Source organism: Molossus molossus, unplaced genomic scaffold (assembly GCF_014108415.1).
Source record: "Molossus molossus isolate mMolMol1 unplaced genomic scaffold, mMolMol1.p scaffold_m16_p_20, whole genome shotgun sequence".
Taxonomy (NCBI): Eukaryota; Metazoa; Chordata; class Mammalia; order Chiroptera; family Molossidae; genus Molossus; species Molossus molossus.
In genome coordinates this window covers 31,697,164-31,716,111 of record NW_023425356.1, presented here as the reverse complement: position 1 = coordinate 31,716,111, position 18,948 = coordinate 31,697,164, and positions in this window count along the sequence as shown.

The following is an 18,948-nucleotide window of genomic DNA, read 5'->3' as shown; positions in this document are numbered from 1 at the left end:
CTTGCCAGATGCAGATTTGAAAAAGCTTAACCAGGTTTTACCTGCTGAAAATGTTTAATTTAGGGCACTCTTGCCAGGCTGCCTTCTCCATGGCTTATATAAGGTGTATATAGGGTGTTTGTAGATTCTATTACATTTTGAAAATGAAATGTATTTTAATAAACACTGGCTTTATAATTACACTTTTTCGTGTATACATTTCTTTGGGACATCCTATATTTCTTCTTGCTGTAACTTCCTTTCTCTCCCCCGTTTGTTGGATTATTTAGCTGGCTCTTTGTCTCTCCTCTCCTGCCCCTGCGTCCCTCCCCCTAGCCTCCAGTGTATTCTCTATCTGGAGCAGGACTTAGTCCACTGCGATACCGCCGTAATAACCACAACGACCGGTCAAATAAAGTGTTCTATGCAGCAGCATCTGGGCACTGAGAGATGCAACTGAGGCAGGGGGCTTTGGAGGAACCCCAAACCTCCTGATTCTGGAGCCTGGAGAAGAAAGTCTCTGTCCTTGGGCTTCTGCCAAGGGCTCCCTAGGCTCTGCCCCCTCCCCGCCCTTTCCTGCCACCTGCTGCTGCTGCCCTACCTCAGGAAGCACTAATGTGTGGAAACATTTCCCTGGCATATCCTATAGCCCGAGCTTCTCAAGGAAGGGCACTCGTGATCCAGCCTCGCGGAGAAGTCAGGACCAGCACGGCCCTGTCCCCTGACATCATGTCCCGGTTTAGGCTTTGCAAAAGGAAGTGGAGGGCACGGGCCAGGGGAAGGGGCAGGAGGAAGCTGGCTTGTGGGGCATGAGGAGGTGCAAGCTGCCCTCCATTAGGGGAGGGCTGAGCTCCTGCCTTTTTCTGGAAGCCAACCCTGAGCACATTTGCATCTGCTCAGAAGCTGCCAGGTGGGGGGCATTGGGAGGCAGCATTTCTTGGCTTAAGGCTGGGAGCTGGAGTCGCAGAGGGAGACACAAAGGGAGCTGGGACTTAGAGACCACCTCCTTTCCTTACCCGACAAGGACCTTCCTGGGGTTTGACAGCAGTGACTTTTCCCTCCTCATCATCCCCTGTCCTCCTCCTGCCCCGAGTCCTCGCCTCCCTCCTGTGGGCTCAGCTGCTTCTTGGAGCCTGACCTTAATGAAAAGTGTTAAAACACAGTACTGAGATTATTCGAGTTTTATGGCTACTCCCCCTGAGATTCGCATTCCTTCCCTCACCCTCCCTTTTTCTGGCCAATTCAGTACTTATTCAGCCTTTGTTAGAGGGTGAGCTGAAGAACAAAAATAAACCTTCAGATTTGTATGGAGCTGGACAGAGTACTTTCCTACCCCTTATCTCATCATAGCCCCACAAAAGCCCCAAGAAGAAGATACTGTTACCCCTTCATATGGAGAAAGAATTGGTTCTCAGAGAGGTTACATATCTATCTGGGGGCTACACGTCTAACCCATGTCACCTGGCCCCAAGTATACCTTACTCCGTGATCCTAAGTCACTAATGGAACCGACTTCCCCTCAATGATCTTCTTTAATCCTGACAACAGCTCTAAGGTATTACTGCCCCTGTTTCACAAGAGGAGGCAACTGAGACAGGTGTTAAGTATTCTCCAAAGTCAGGCAGGTGTTCGGGGCAGTCTTTCTGAATGCAAAGCCTGTGTTAATAGTACTGAAAAGGAAACTGAGACTCTGAGAAGACATTTGCCCAAGATCACACAGTTCTTAAGAGGCAGCCCCAGAATTCAAATGCAGGTCAAAAATCCCCAAGTCTAGTTTTTTTCCAATTGCACCACATTGTCTGCCCCAAGAACCTGTGGTGTATGGCTCATTCATTAGGATCCAGGGCATTCTCAAGGACAAAAGCTGTTCTACTGTTGGATTTAGTTCTTAGCCCGAGCTGTCTGTGTTCCCTGGCTGACTTCTCCCTATTCACACCTCTCTTTCTGTCTGCCACCGTTTCCTACCACCCCCAGCCCCAGCTTCTGGGTTCAGCTCTTCTCCCTTCTCTGAGCTGGGGACAGCCAGGTCTCTAACAGCCCGTGGGATCACTGGGAGAGAATGAGCAGGAGAGCCTGTCCCCATCTGGTCTCGCCACTTTCTTCCAGCATCAGAAAGGATAGTCTTCTGAGTCCCTGGATTGGGAAGGAAGGCCCTTGAGAGAAACTGCTCCAAAGCCTGGCTCTGCTGACGTCTGGCACCTGAAGACTTTTCTGAAGAGGGTGGCTGAGAGTGCTGGCCAGGCCAGGCCAACATGAGCCCTAACTCAGGGCAGGATGGGGCAAGGAATCTGGGATTTTCACCCACCCCTGCCCCATTCATCTACCACTCCCCAAATCCAGCAGGTAATCACAGGTGCACCCTACACCCCCATCAAAGACTTAACTCACCCTTCTTACACTCACTCCCTAAGGGTGGAAGGAAGACAAAGTAGTCATAAGCAAAGAAAATGAGAAAGGAAAGGAGTCAAGTTTGGTTAGAGTCCTTTAATTTTTGAACCTGGGTTACTAAAAACTTTGCCATTCTAAATCTGGTATTATTTTCTTCCAGAGCAGATAATAGAAAGAGACAGAGTCCCTATTGAATAGCTGAATACTTCATTAATTTGTTGGATATTTTAAATCTAATAAATATTTTTATAAACCTATTTACAATTTTACTGTCCAGTTCCACGTTGTTGTTGATAAAGAGGATAAGTATCATGTTTCATGTATGTTACAGCTAAACACAAATATAAAAATGTAAGAATAATGTAAATTGTTTAATGCTACAAAATGTTCCTCAGCAACCATGTACAATGTTGCAAATACTGCACTAATTCATGAATACCCCCAGAACCAGACGTTGGAGCTCAGAGCGGAGCAAGAAACTGGATGCTCTATGCTGCTGGGAAACACGTGTCACACAGGCTTCTGTTGCAGTCATGCCGTCTGGGAGGAAGGATTTGACAAGTTTGTGGAAGCATATACTGTGTTCATGGATAGAATTAATATCGTTAAAATGTCCATACTACCTAAAGCAATCTGTAGATTCAATGCAATCTCTGTCAAAATACCAATAGCAATTTTCACAAAACTAGATCAAGTAATCCTAAAATTTATATGGAACCACAGAAGACCCCAAATGAACAAAGAAATCTTGAGAAAGAAGAACAAAGTTGGAGGTTTCACACACTACCTGATATTAAACTATACTACAAGGCTGCAGTAATCAAACAGCATAGTACTGGCATTAAAAACAGACACATAGATCAATGCAACAGAATAGAGAGCCTAGAAATAAACCTGAGCCTTTATTGTCAATTAATCCATGACAAAGGAAGCCAGAATATACAATGGGGTAAAGACAACCTCTTCTTCAATAAATGGTTTTGGGAAAATTGGACAGATACATGCAAAAAATATAACTAGACCCCTCTCTTCCACCATATACAAGAATAAACTCAAAATCGATAAAAGACTTAAATTAAGTTGCAAAACCACAAAACTTCTGGAAGAAAAATAGGCAGAAAAATCTCTGACACTTTTCGCAGCAATATTTTCTTTTTGATATATCTCTGTGGACAAGGGAACAAAAGAAAAAAAATAAACAAATAGGACTACATCAAACTAAAAAGTTTTGCACAGCAGAAGAAACCGTCAACAAATGAAAAGATAGCATAGTGAATGGAAGAAGATATTTACCAATGATGCATCTAGTAAGGGATCAAAATATATAAGGAATTCATACAACTTAACACCAAACAGACAAATAATCTAATTTTTAAAAGGGGCAAGGGACTTGAATAAACATTTCTCCAAAGAGAACATACAAATGGCCAATAGACATGTGCAAATATGTTCAACACCACTAATCATCAGGAAAATGCAAATTAAAACCACAATGATCTATCACCTCACACCTGTCAGAGTGGCTACCATAAATAAATCAACAAACAACAAGTGTTGGTGAGGATGTGGAGAAAAGGGAACCTTCGTGCACTGTTGGTGGGATTGAAAATTGATGCTACTGTGGAAAATAGTATAAACTCTCAAAAATTTTTAAATAGAACTACCATATGACCCAGAAATCCCAGATCTGGGTATTTATCCAAAGAAATCCAAAACACTAATTTGAAAAGATATATGCATCCCTATGTTCATTGCAGCATTATTTACAATAGCCAAGATAGGGAAGCAAACTAAGTGTCCATCAGTAGACAATTGTATAAAGAAGAAGTGGTACATATAAACAATGGAATATTACTTGACCATAAAAAATGAAATCGTACAATGTGCAACAACATGGATGGACTTAGAGGGTATTATGTTAAGTGAAATAAATCAGACAGAGAACCCGGCTGGTGTGGCTCAGTGGTTAAGCATAGACCAGTGCACCAAGAGGTTGCCAGTTCAATTCCCAGTCAGGGCACAGGGCCCAATCCCCAGTGGAGGCCATGCAAGAGGCGGCCAATCAATGTTCTCTCTCGTCGATGTTTCTGTCTCTCTCTCTAACATCAATAAAGAAAAAAAATTTTAATAATTAATCAGAGCAAGACAAATACCATATGATTTCACTTGTACATGGAATCTAAAAAGTAAACAAGACAGAAACAAATTCATAGATACAAAGAACAAATTAATGGTTGCCACATGGCAAGGGGTCGTTGGAGAGTTGAGTGAAAAAGGTGAAGACATTAAGACAAATTGGCAGTAACCAAATAGTCACAAGGATATAAAATACAGCATAGGGAATATAGTCAATAACATTGCAGTAACTATGGTGTCTGGTGGGTATTAGACTTATCAGGGTCATCGCTTCAGAAGTTATATAAATGTCTAACCACTATGCTGTACCCCTGAAACTAATATAACATTGAATGCCAACTGTAATTAAAAAAGAAAAGAAAAGAATAAGCAATCCCTGCCAAATACAAGGCAGATTAAAATTGAGTTTAGATAGAATTGAATAAAATACCAATTCCAGCAGATATTTAATTTACCAAATGGAGATTATAATAACTTGAGTAGAAGATAGAAATCATTAACATTTTATGTAATGCCTGATATAAAGAAGGTTTTCAATAAATGACTATTATTATTGTTACTATGAGTATTAAAATGTAAAAGTTGAATATTTTCTCTGTATCTTTTTCTTTAAAAAAAAAAAGTTCTTTCCTCTGATAAAGTTATGCCGAAATTAGCTATCAGGTATATAGATTCCAAACTGAGTCTTAAGTCCTATTCTATGTAGAAATACACATAAATTGCTATTTTAATCAATTTTCCAAATACGATTTTTATGATGCAGATTGCTTCAGATTCATTGTGTCTGTTTTACCATATCCCATCACTTCTTTATTACAACCTCTGTGACAACTTTCCTGTAAGGTGTCTTTTTTTTTTTTTTTTTTTGACATTTTAATACCTTTATTAAAGTGTTAAAATAATAATTTTCTTTACATATGTCCATATAAAAGATGTTGCTTTCCTACATGATAATTTTTTTCTCCCATGTTAACTTTCATTATCCAGAGAGACATATCTTTGATTTTATAATAGAAGTCAATGGGAAAATAAAATCTATTATATAGAAATTTATATTCACACTCAACTTTTTGATATCACATCTATCCAATAATATATAATGTCCTCCATGTAATCTAGTTATACCCATATAATTTTTTTATTTCTTTTTTTATCTTTATTGTTGAATGTATTACAGATGTTCCTCATTTTTCCCCCATTCACCCCCTCCTCCCCACTCCCACTTCCCTCCTGCCTTTTCCCACACTGTTGTTTGTGTCCATTGGTTATGCATATAAGTTCTTTGGTTTATTTCTTCCCACCCCCCAATCCCCTTCTCTTTGAGGTTTGTCAGTCTAGCAAGCAATTTGTTCTTCTTAATCCCTTCACCTTTTTCACCCATTCCCCCAAACCCCCTCCCATCTGGCAACCAACAAAATGTTCTCTGTGTCTATGAAAATGTTTGTTCTGCCTGTTCATTTTGTTTGTAGATTCTATTGCCGATAAATATGTATTCATTGTCATTTTGTTTGTTCATATATTTTATCTTTTTCTTCTAAAAGACCTTTCAACATTTCATATAATAACGGTTTGGTGGTGATGAACTCCTTTAACTTTTTCTTGTCTGGGAAAGTCTTTATATGGCCGATTCTAAATGACAGCTTTGCAGGATAGAGTAATCTTGGTTGTAGGTTCTTGCTTTCCATCACTCTGAATATTTCTTGCCACTCTCTTCTGGCCTGCAAAGTTTCTTTTGAGAAATCAGCTGACAGTCTTATGGGAACTCCCTTGTAAGTGACTAACTGCTTTTCTCTTGCTGCTTTTAAGATTCTCTCTTTGTCTTGAACCTTTTGCATTTTAATGATGATGTGTCTTGGTGTGAACCTCCTGGGGTTCATCTTGTTTGGGACTCTCTGTGCTTCCTGGACTTGTATGTCTGTTTCCTTCACCAAGTTAGGAAAGTGTTCTGCCATTATTGTCTCAAATAGGTTTTCAACTTCTTGTTCTCTCTCTTCTCCTTCTGGCATCCCCAAGATGCAAATGTTGGCACGCTTGAAGTCCCAGAGGCTCTTTACACTATCCTCATTTTTTTGGATTCTGTTTTCTTTTTGCTGTTCTGATTGGGTGTTTTTTGCTTCCTTGTATTCCAAATCAATGGTTTGCTTCTTGGCTTTACCTACTCTACTATTGAATCTATGTAAATTATTCTTTATGTCAGTTAATGCCTCCTTCATTTCTGACTGTGCCTCCTTCATTTCTGACTGGTCTTCTTTTATGCCCTTGAGGCCCTCACTAAGTTCATTGAGCATCCTGATAAGCAATGTTTTGAACTCAGCATCTGTTAGGTTGCTTATCTCCATTTCACATAGTTCTTTTCCTGGAGTTTTGTTCTGTTCTTTCATTTGGGACCTGTTTCTTTGTCTCCTCATTTTGGCTGCCTCTCTGTGTTTGTTTCTGTGTATTATTTAACGAGAGGTATGGGGCTATCTGAGACCAGATGCTACTTGTTTGAAAGAATGTAGGAAAACCTGAAGCAGGATCCAAGACAGGCCAATCCTATGGTTAACCAAGTGGCAACAGCTTGTGTGGGCCTGAAAGGTGGGTGGGGCAGGGCCTCAGGGAATCACCAGGGCGGGGCCAACAGTGTGAGCCAGGTTGCTGGAGTCCCAGGTATGGCGGCTATCTGCCGCCCCAGGGCAGGGCTCACCAAGGGAACAAAGGCCTCCAACAGCATGTCTGTCCTGGAGAAGGCTGCCTCTCCAGCCCTTGCTCCAATGCCAAACAGCTCAGTTCTTCCCTGTATGTCTCTGGAGCCCCTCGAGCTGCCTCCCCTCCAAGCTTAGAGGGAGTGAGTCTGAGTAAGTCTGTGCACGGGCCCTTTAAGGAGCTGCCTGGGGCTCCAGCCGCCTCAGCCTCCCTGAGCCTCAGTTCCCGCTGGTTTTTCCAGACAGAAGTTATGCGTATTCTCTTCCTGGCACTGGAACCCTGAGCAGAGTGCCTGGTGTGGGACAGGGACCCCTCAGTTCTCAGGGAGGACCTTCCCAGCCGAGGTGTCCTCCTGATTTTATCCGCCACACGTGGGTGTGGGACCAGCCCACTGCCTCCGCCCCTCCTACCAGTCTCAATGCAGCTGCTGCTTTAATTCCGTAGTTGTAGTGCTTCCATTCAGCTTGATTTCAGGCAGTTTTGAATGATGGTTGTTCTGTGGTTTAGTTGTAATTTTGATGTGTTTGTGGGTGGAGGCGATACCGCGTTTACCTACGCCGCCATCGTGACTGGAAGTCCTCCTGTAAGGTGTCTTGACATGATACTGTCTATTCTTCTCTTGGCAACAGTATATTATATACAGATTTTTAAAATAAATACATTGTAAAAAATTGAATAAGAGTTAACAAGGCAAAGAGTTTGGGGAGGGGAGTACCAGAGAGAGAAATAGAGTGTGCAGGGACTATGAGGCAAATGAAAGTGTGATATGTTCAGGAAACTGAAAGGAGACCTATTTTGAGCCTTAAAAGTCATGACTTGGTCTTAAGGACAATGGGAAAGAGAAGAAGAGTTAAGAGGTTATCTTTTCCTTCTTCCCTTTCTTCCATCCTTCTGCCCTGTTCTTCCTTTTCTTCCTTCTTTCTAACACTCATCGAGTGATTATTATATGCCAGGCACTGTTCTAAATGATATATGTAACTCATATAATAAACACATTTAATTCGAATAACTGCCCTACAAAGTAGGCTGTTGCAATGTAACATTTGAAAAATCAAGTCAGTGAGTGGATTGAAGAAAGTTTGGTGGATTGAAATTTTATTTAGGTTAGTCATTCGGGAAATACAAATCAAAACTATAAAATAACATCTACTAGCCCTGGCCAGTTTGGCTCAGCGGTAGAGCTTCAGCCCAAGGACCAGAGAGTCCCGGTTCAATTCGCGCTAAGGGCACGTACCTCAGTTGCAGTTTGTCCCTGGATCAGGTTGGGGTTGTGTGGGTGGCAACCACTCGATGTGTCTCTCTCATATCGATGTTTCTCTCTCTCTCTTCCCCCCCATCTCTCCCTCCTGCTCTATCTGAAGATAAATGCAAAAATGTCCTCAGGTAAGGATAAAAAATAAATAAATAAATAACATCTACTAGGTTGGCCATGATAAAAAAAAAAAAAAGAAAAAGAAAAGTAACAAGTGTTGCTGAGGATATGGGAAAATTAGAACCTTTGTATATTTGCTAGTGGGAATGTCAAATGGTACAGCTGCTTCAGAAACAGTTTTTTTCCCCCTTAAAAAGTTAAACATATAATTACCATATCACCTGGCAATTTCACAGTATATTCTCAAAAGAATTGAAAACAGATATTCAATCAAATTTTGTGCACAAATGCTCATAGCAGCACTATTCACAATAGATGAAAGGTAGAACAAGCCAAATGTCCATAAACAGATGAATGGATACACAAAATGTGGTGTACACATACTGCGGACTATTATTCATCCATGAAAAGTAATGAAGTCCTGACATGCTACAACATGGATGAACCTTGTAAACATTATGCTGAGTGAAAGAAGCCAATCACAAAAGGTCACATGTTGCATGGTTCTATTTACATGAAATGTTTAGAATATTTACCCATAGAGGCAGAAAGCAGACTAGCAGTTTCCAGGAGCTAGGGAAAGGAGGGACTGGGGAGTGACTGCTCAATGGGTAAGAGATTTTTGGGGGGAGTGATGAAAATGTCTTGGAACTAAATAGAGGTGATGGTTTCACAGCATTGTGAATATACTAAATGCCAATAGATTGCTTTAAAATGGTTAATTTTACGTTCTGAGAACTTTAGTTCAATAAAAAAAAAATCAAAAGTTATTTAGGAGGTGGAGTCAATGGATGGCAACTGATGATTGGTGATTAATGGCTGGTGGGCTGGTGGGGAAGTAGAGGAAAGGGTCAAAAATGACTCCCAGGTGGCTGACTTGAGCAAATGGGAGGTTGACTTTATTTACTGAGATGGGAGACTAAAGAAGGAGCAGATATCTAGGAGGGAATGAGCTCCATTTGGGATATAACACCTTGGAAGTGCTGAGACATTTAAGTCTGGGGTCAGAAGAAAAGTCTAAGACAACGATATTTGGGAGTCATCAACATAGCACCATAAATTGACACTATGAGAGTGAATCAGACTCAATATCTAAGAATCTGATCCAGAAAGAACTAAATTTGTAAGTTTAAATTAGAATGTTAAAAAAATATGTTTGGCTCAGCGGTTAGAGTGGTGGCCTGCGGTCCAGAGAGACCCGGGTTTGGTTCCCGCTGGGGGCGTGTACCTCGGTTGCAGTTTGTTCCTGGCCCTGGTTGGTCATGTGGGTGGCTGCCACTCAATGTGTCCCTTTCACGTTGATGTTTCTCTCTCTCTCTCTCTCTCTCTCTCTCTCTCTCTCTCTCTCTCCCCCCCTCCCACTCTCTCTGAACAAAAAAATGGAAGGAAGTGTCCTCGGGTGAGGATAAAAAAAAAAAGATATATCTGATAAGGAGCTATTATTCAAAACATACAAAAACTTTCAAAACTCAACAATAAGAAAACAAACATTTCAACTTTAAAATGGGCCAAAGACCTAAACAGACCCCTCATCAACATATACAGATGGCAAATAAACATATGAAAAGATGTTCCACACATATGTCATCAGGCAAATGCAATAAAAACAATAACATGAGAGACTTCCGGTCAAGATGGCGGCGTAGGTAAACGCGGTATCGCGTCCTCCCACAACCACATCCAAGTTACAACAAAACTACAGAACAACCACCATTCAAAACCGCCTGAAATCAAGCTGAATGGAAGTCCTACAACTACGGAATTAAAGAAGCTGCATCGAGACTGGTAGGAGGGGCGGTGGTGCGACGGGCTGGTCCCACACCCACGTGTGGCGGATAAAAATCAGGAGGACACCTCGTCTGGGAAGGTCCTTCCTGAGGACTGAGGGATCCCCATCCCACACCAGGTGCCCTGCTCAGGGTTCCAGTGCCAGGAAGAGAAGTCCCCATCACTTCTGGCTGGAAAAACCAGCAGGAACTGAGGCTCAGGGAGACTGAGGCGGCTGGAGCCCCAGGCAGCTCCTTAAAGGGCCCGCGCACGGACTTATCGGACTCTCTCCCTCTAAGCTTGGAGGGGAGGCAGCTCGAGGGGCACCAGGGACATACAGGGAAGAGCTGTTTGGCACTGGAGCGAGGGCTGGAGAGGGGGCCTTCTCCAGGACAGACGTGCTGTCAGAGGCCTTTGTTCCTTTGGTGAGCACTTCCCTGGGGCGGCAGACAGCCGCCATGTCTGGGACTCCAGCAACCTGGCTCACACTGGTAGCCCCGCCCTGCTGACTCCCTGAGGCCCCGCCCCGCCCCACCCAACTTTCAGGCCCACCCAAGCTGTTGGCACTTGGTTAACCATAGGATTGGCCTGACTTGGATCCTGCTTCAGGTTTTTCCTAAATTCTTTCAAACAAGCAGCATCTGGTCTCAGATAGCCCCATACCGCTCGTTAAGTAATACACAGAAACAAACACAGGGAGGCGGCAAAAATGAGGAGACAAAGAAACAGGTCCCAAATGCAAGAACAGAACAAAACCCCAAGAAAAGAACTAAGCGAAATGGAGATAAGCAACCTAACAGATGCTGAGTTCAAAATACTGCTTATAAGAATGCTCAATGAACTCAGTGAGGGCCTCAAGAGCATAAAAAGGACCAGTCAGAAATGATTGATGCACAGTTAAAAACGAAGGAGGCTTTAACTGAAATAAAGAATAATTTACACAGCTTCAATAATAGAGTACGTAAATCCAAGGAGCAAACCATCGATTTGGAATATAAGGAAGCAAAAAATGCCCAATCAGAACAGCAAAAAGAAAAAAGAATCCAAAAAAATGAGGATAGTGTAAGGAACCTCTGGGACAACCTCAAGCGTGCCAACATTCGCATCTTGGGGGTGCCGGAAGGAGAAGAGAGAGAACAAGAAATCGAAAACCTGTTTGAAACAATAATGGCAGAAAACTTTCCTAACTTGGTCAAGGAAAGAGACATACAAGTCCAGGAAGCACAGAGAGTCCCAAACAAGATGAACCCCAAGCGGCCCACACCAAGACACATCATCATTAAAATGCAAAAGGTTCAAGACAAAGAGAGAATCTTAAAAGCAGCAAGAGAAAGGCAGCTAGTTACCTACAAGGGAGTTCCCATTAGGCTGTCAGCTGATTTCTCAAAAGAAACTTTGCAGGCCAGAAGAGAGTGGCAAGAAATATTCAGAGTGATGGAAAGCAAGAACCTACAACCAAGATTACTCTATCCTGCAAAGCTGTCATTTAGAATCGATGGCCATATAAAGACTTTCCCAGACAAGAAAAAGTTAAAGGAGTTCATCACCACCAAACCGTTATTATATGAAATGATGAAGGGTCTTTTTGAAGAAAAAGATAAAATATATGAACAAACAAAATGGCAATGAATACATATCTATCAACAATGGAATCTGCAAACAAAATGGATAGAACAGAAACATTCTCATAGATACAGAGAACATTTTGTTGGTTGCCAGATGGGAGGGGGTTTGGGGGAATGGGTGAAAAAGGTGAAGGGATTAAGAAGAACAAATTGCTTGCTAGACTGACAAACCTCAAAGGGAAAGGGGCTGGGGGGGTGGGAAGAAATAAACCAAAGAACTTATATGCATAACCAATGGACACAGACAATAGTGTGGGAAAAGGGGAGGAGGGAGTCAATGGGGGAAAAAAATGTGGAACATCTGTAATACATTCTACATTCAACAATAAAGATTTAAAAATAAATAAATAAATAAATAAATAAAAAGAAATGAACTATTGAGCCATGAAAAGACATGGAGAAAACTTAAATGTAGATTGCTAAGTGAAAGAAGGCAATCTGAAAAGGCTGTATACTGTATGACATTCTGGAAAAGGCAAAACTATACAGACAATAAAAATATCAGTGGCTGTGGGGGAGAGGGTTTATGAATAGGAGGAACACCAAGGATTTTTAGGTCAGTGAAAATGCTCTGTATGATCTTATAATGATAAATATATACATCATCATACATTTGTCCAAACCTACAGAATGTACAATGTTAAGAGTGAACCCTAATGTAAACTATAGATTTTGGGTGATTATCATATGTCAATTTTGGTTCATCCTTGGTGAAAAATGTATCACTCTGTTGAGTAACATTGATAATGGGGAGGCTATGCATGTATAGGGGTGGGGTGTATATGGGAAATCTCTGTATCATCCTCTAAATTTTTTTTCTTTATTGATTTGAGAGAGAGAGGAAGGGAGAGGGAGAGAGAGAGACAGAAACATCGATGAGAGAGAACATGGATTGGCTGCCTCCTGCATGCCCCCCACTGGGGATTTGGCCCACAACCTGGGCATGTGCCCTGACCAGGAATCCAACTGGCGACCTCTTGGTGCATGGATGGACGCTCAACCACTGAGCCACACCAGCTGGTCATCCTCTGAATCTTATTGTAAACCTGAAACTGCGCTTTAAAAAAAAGTCTTAAAAATTAGTATGTGACAACAAACATCACAGAAATTTTAAAATATAAGACATTTTAAAAAGTAATATAAATTTTAAAATATGAAGTCTCTGTGCTCAAGGACCTTGCAATCTAGTCGGGAAAACAAAACGAACACATAAAACAATAAGTTCATGTACAATAAATCTTCAGCTGTGTAACTTATATCAAAAACCACCGTTTCATCTTCTACCCTGTGCTTCTCTCCATGCATCCAGCCACACGTGGAATCATCTGCTGTTCCCTGAAAATGCCACATTCTCCCTTCCCTGCCTGCCATGTTGCTGTTTCCTCTAACTAGAATGATTCCTCTGTTTCCAGTTCTTTTAGGCATAAACTTAGGAGTGGAACTGCTGGGGGATAGGATAATTCTTTGTTTAATTTTTTTTTTTTTTTTTTATCCTCACCTGAGGACATTTTTCCATTTTTTGTTCAGACAGAGCGGGAGGGAGAGAGAGGAAGAGAGAGAGAGAGAGACAATGACGTGAAAGGGACACATCGAGTGGCTGCCACCCACACGACCCAACCAGGGCCGGGGACAAACTGCAACCGAAGTACATGCCCTTAGCGGGAACCGAACCCGGGTCTCTCTGGACCGCAGGCCGACACTCTAACCGCTGAGCCAAACCGGCCAGGCCTATGTTTAACGTTTTGAAGAAACAAGGAACTGTTTCTGCAGCAGCTGCACCATTTTACATTCCCACGAGCAAATGTACAAGAGTTCCAATTTCCCCACATCTTCACCAGCATCTGATTTTCTGATTTTTGCTTATTTTTTTTTTAATGGCCAACCTAGTAGATGAGAAGTGGTACCCCACTGTGATTTTTTTTTGCATTTCTCTAATGACTGACCTAAATAACTGACTTGGTTTTGACCTGTTATATTGCAACAGCCCACTTCATAGAGAAAACATTGGGATTGAATGAGTTAATAGAAAAACCCACACAGGAAGATTTGATTGAAGCATTTCCATGTTTTTGAAGACTTTCATAGCCTTCCCCAAAGATCAGCGCTTCCTCCTATGACAAAGGTATATACTAGTTAAAACGCCCCTGGAGGTTCTAATATGCAGCCATGGTTGAGAACCACCAGGTTGGGATCACAGGAGCCATGTTGGGCACTAATTAAAACAGTGGATTTTCTGGCCCAGCCCCAGATATTTGGAAATAGAATTTCCTGGAGCGAGGCCTGGAAACCTTTCCTTTAAAACAAGTACCCACAGGTGATTTCTATGGCCAGGCCAGTTTAGGAAACCCTGAGCTAGAAGATAATCAAAGGGCAGTTTGAAACTCAATAATCTGGTTGCAAAATACAATTTTCTTGCATCGTGGCTCTGGAAAGATAAAGCTTATTCATTGTTGGCTGATGACTCACTGCAGGAATGCTGCTCCTGAGACCAGCTCTCCAGGAGAATCCAGAAATCCACAGCGAGGTGTGGAGACTGTCCATCCATAACCCTTTGCAGTTAGGAGTGCCCTTACATTCTGTGAAGTCTAGACTTCAGTATGAGTCCCAGAGATCCTGCCCCTTCCAGATGCCTAGTCCCTGTTTGTGGCTCTTCCTTTTTAGTGAAATCATAATATTCCTACTATGTGCAGGAAATGTTCCAAATGCTATATTACCACTAATCCTCACAGCATCTCTGAGAAAGACAGTAGTGTCCCCATTTTATAGATGTAGCTCAGAGACATAAAGGAGCTTGTCCAAGTTCACACACCTTATGTTGCGAGCTTGGATTCAAACCCATGTGATTGCAAAGCTGTGGCACCTTCCCTTCTACCTCTCGAAAAGGACTTCGCTACCTGCAGTTATAGTTCACCAGACTATTTTGCTTGCTGCTAAGGCTGTCCAGCTATACCCAGTAATTTCAGGACTGAAGCTCCAAAATACCTGGACCCATTCTGCCTAGACGAATCCGAGGGAGGGAATCCAGGGGCCTTTGGGAAAGGGGAGCTCCATCAGACAGAAGCAAAGGGGACGGTAATAGCAACTCGCTCTGAGCACAGATGGCCACACTTCCCCATTCCACCCCCATCACTACATCATCCTAGAACTGAAGGAAGCCGGAAGGGGATATCACCTCAGCGCTGGGTAGCAGGAAAGAAGTTGACCTCTGAGAGGGAGATAGTAGGGGAGGTGTGATAGCCAAGGGAAAAATGGGAGGGGGTATCATCCCTAGCAGGAACAAAACAGAAAAGTTTCCAGCCATATCAAGCTGGTCTTGTGACTACACCACATTGGCTAAGGGACCCAGGATTTACAGGGCTCTAGTAATTTATAATGTTTCAGGAAAAGTATCCAGTTGGTCCACGGAGAAGCCATTGGTAGACAGCAGCTGTCTCTGAAGGAAGGCCATGGGGCCAGGAGGACCTGAGGATGGAGGCCTTCCTTCAAGACTGAAGAAGCCTGCCCCACAGAGGTGCTTCTCTCACAGGTCCCTGGCAGTGATCAAGACCTTCCCCTTTCCCTAATTCTCCCACCTCCACCAACCTCATGTTCTAAGTAAAACATTGCGCTTCTTACACAAAAGCCATTTCACGACACAGCATCTAGACTGCTACCCCAAGCTCATCCTACATAGAAAATTCTGGAACTACTACTAGCCTCACTGTCTTCTGGAGGAACTGGGGAGGGGATTCTGTGGGTTTGTTAACATGATGCAGTGGAGAAATCTCTCTCCTATTGTAATGGGGGTCAGTTGGAGATCTCTGATCTGACCTAGTACCAGGTATAGCTGAAGGAGAAGGAGAAGACACTGGAGAGAAAAACAGTGACAGAAACATGCTGTAGAATGCAACAGGCGTGGGAAAATACTTCTTGGAAAAGGAGCTGGCAATGACTCAATAGTCTTCCATCTTCAAGATGTACATTACAGGCCATGTGGAAGTTAAAGCCAGATCTTGTTAAAAATCAAAAAAGATTTCCCAGTGAGGAAGTAGGAGCCAGATCCTGCAATCAAAGTCACCTTCTTTGGAGAGGGGGAAAAAGTGTTTCTAGGGGTATAAGAGCTCTTTATGATTTAAGAGAGAACATGTCTTGAGGTAGGAGGAGGGCCTACATGAACTTTGGAGGTTCTTGTCACACAAAGGTCTACTGTGATGCTCACCATTACTGTCTCCTTGACGCCACAACCCTCTCCGTACCAACTGTGTCTCTCTTTCTGAAGTATCTGGCTGGCTTGCTACCTGCTACTTCTGCTTTTTCAATAGGGAAGAGCTGGGTGTCTTCCCTTTCCCAAGGTCACAGCTCTCTGGGCTGGAAGGAAATCTGTTCCCTCTAGCCCCTCTTGGTGTTTGACTCTAGGGATTAGCACAACACATGGCAAACTACCTAGATGAGTCTCATCCATCTCATTCATTCCATGCATTTATTGAGTACCTACTGGGAATATACTAGTGGTCAAAATAGACATAAAACATACAGTCTTCCCCTGGCCAGTTCGGCTCAGCGGTTAGAGCGTCGGCCTGCGGTCCAGAGAGACCCGGGTTCCGTTGCCGCTAAGGGCGCGTACCTAGGTTGCAGTTTGTCCCCAGCCCTGGTTGGTCGTGTAGGTGGCAGCCACTCGATGTGTCCCTTTAACGTCGATGTCTCTCTCGCTCTCTCTCTCTCTCTCTCTCTTCCTCTCTCTCCCTCCCACTCTATCTGAACAAAATATGGAAAAATGTCCTCAGGTGAGGACAAAAAAAACAAAACAAAACACACAGTCTTCTCCCCCAGTGGCCCTGAGGCTTCAGAAGACCTCAAAACTGAAGTCTTCTGTATTTATACACTCAGAAATATTTGCAATAGCTATAACCAACAAAGGACTCATATTTGAAATGTATGAAGAACCCCTACAAAGCAATAAGACAGAAAACCTAAGAAAAAAACTGACCCCCAACATGGATAAAATACCTTAATAAATATTCAAGTGGCACAGAAATATATGAAACGGTGTTTGATCTCATTGGTTATCAGATAAATGCAAATTTAAACCACAATGAGCCACCACTACATGCCCACCATAATGGCTAAAATTTTTAAATCATTTTAGCTTGACAATACAAAGTGTTGATGAGGATCTAGAGCAATTGGAGCTCTAAGATACTGCTGGCAAGGGTGTAAATTAACATGAGCACTTTGGAAAATTATCCGGCAGATTTACTAACACTTAAACATAGGCCTACTATGATCCAGTAATTCTAGATATGTATCATAACAGAAATATGAACATAAGTATACCAAAGGACATGTACAAAAGTATTATAGCAGTATTATTCATAAGTCAAAGTAGGAACCACCCGAATGTCCATCAACAATTTAACAGAAGAATAAAGTGTGGTATATTCATTTAATGACACAATATACAGCAAAGAAAATGAATAAGCTAATGTTACCACAACATGATTTTACAAACATAATATTGAGTGAGAGAAGACAGACACAAAATAATATCTACTGAATAGTTTCATTTATATGAAGTTCCAAAGTACATAAAACTAATCTGTAGTGTTAGATAGAGGTTACCCATTAGGAAGGAGGGTGGGGTAGTGACTGGGAGGGGATATGAGGAGGGCGTCTGGGGTGCCAATAGTGATCTAATTCTTAATCTGGGTGGTGGTTATATGTGTATGTACACTGTGTCATAACTTGTTGGCCTGTACACTAAGGCTCTGTGCACTTTCCCATGTCTGGTATACCTCAATGCTTTTTTTGAAAAAAGAAAAAGAAAACACAAGAGAGGGGAACTGTTTAGAGTTAGGGGGGGGGGAATGGAAGGTGGGAGAGAAATATGAGGGAGATTGAGATTTTACATAGAGATGGCTGAGCTGTGTCAAGATTAAAAGGGGGCATGAGGACTATTGAAGGGAGCAGGGCAGGAATTGTCTCTAGCCCCTGACTCTCCAGGTACAACAGCCTTATTTCCTCACCCAACCCTACACCACCCTATTCAAAAACAGATCCTTTGGGGCAAAACCCAGTGTTTCCTACTTCTCTCTCCAGGCTAGGAGACCCAGTGTTTGAAGCCAAAAGTGGAGTTCCAAGTCTAGGTCCTGTGAAACTGCAGGCAGTTGATGCAATGCCCTAGCAGCTAAACTGAAATAATCCTAAATCCTGGAGTGGGAGGCTGTATGTGGTAATCCTAGTCCAAATGAATGCTCGCTGAGTTCCTCCTCCTCCTCCTCCTCCTCCTCCTCCTCCTCCTCCTCCTCCTCCTCCTCCTCCTCCTCCCTCCCTCCCTCCCTCCCTCCCTCCTCCTCCCCCCCCCTTCCACTCCTCCTCCTCCCTCCCTCCCTCCCTCCCTCTCTTTCTGAAAAAGAAGCCAAAAGCGTCATAGCCTACACTGTGCTCTCTACCCAGGCACAGGGCTACTCCAAACCCCATCCAGGGGTCTGAAGTCACGTTAGATTGCCCCCTGAGCCACTTTCCGGGAGGAAAAGGACAGGAAGGAACCACTGGTCACAGGTTCCACTGACAAGAGGGGAAAACCCGAGGGTGGTGGTTCCTTTATGGGGCAGGTCACACCCCCTGCACAAAAACATCCTAAAGAGAACTGGTACTGAGTTTGCGTTGGAGAGGTGGAAATACCCCAGGGAGGAAGTGGTAAAAGGCTAGATGGGAACACCTCTCTTTGATCCCACAAGGTGCGTCAGGGAAAGTTGGATTTCGTTTAGCCCGGGATGGAGACATCTCTCCCCACGCTGCCACCAGGATCAGTGGGGTCAGAGGAAGCCAGACTCCGCTCCGCAGCGACGGCAGGTGGTGCGTGTGTGACCCCAGCCGAGAGTCTGACCTCTTTACCCTCCTGCCCGCCCATCCCCACCCCTTTCAAGGCCCGGACTTTATTAAGGCCGGTTCCGTCCGGGTTGAGCCATCTGCTTAGAAGAACACGGGACCTGGCGGAAGCACGGGGTGACAAGGCAG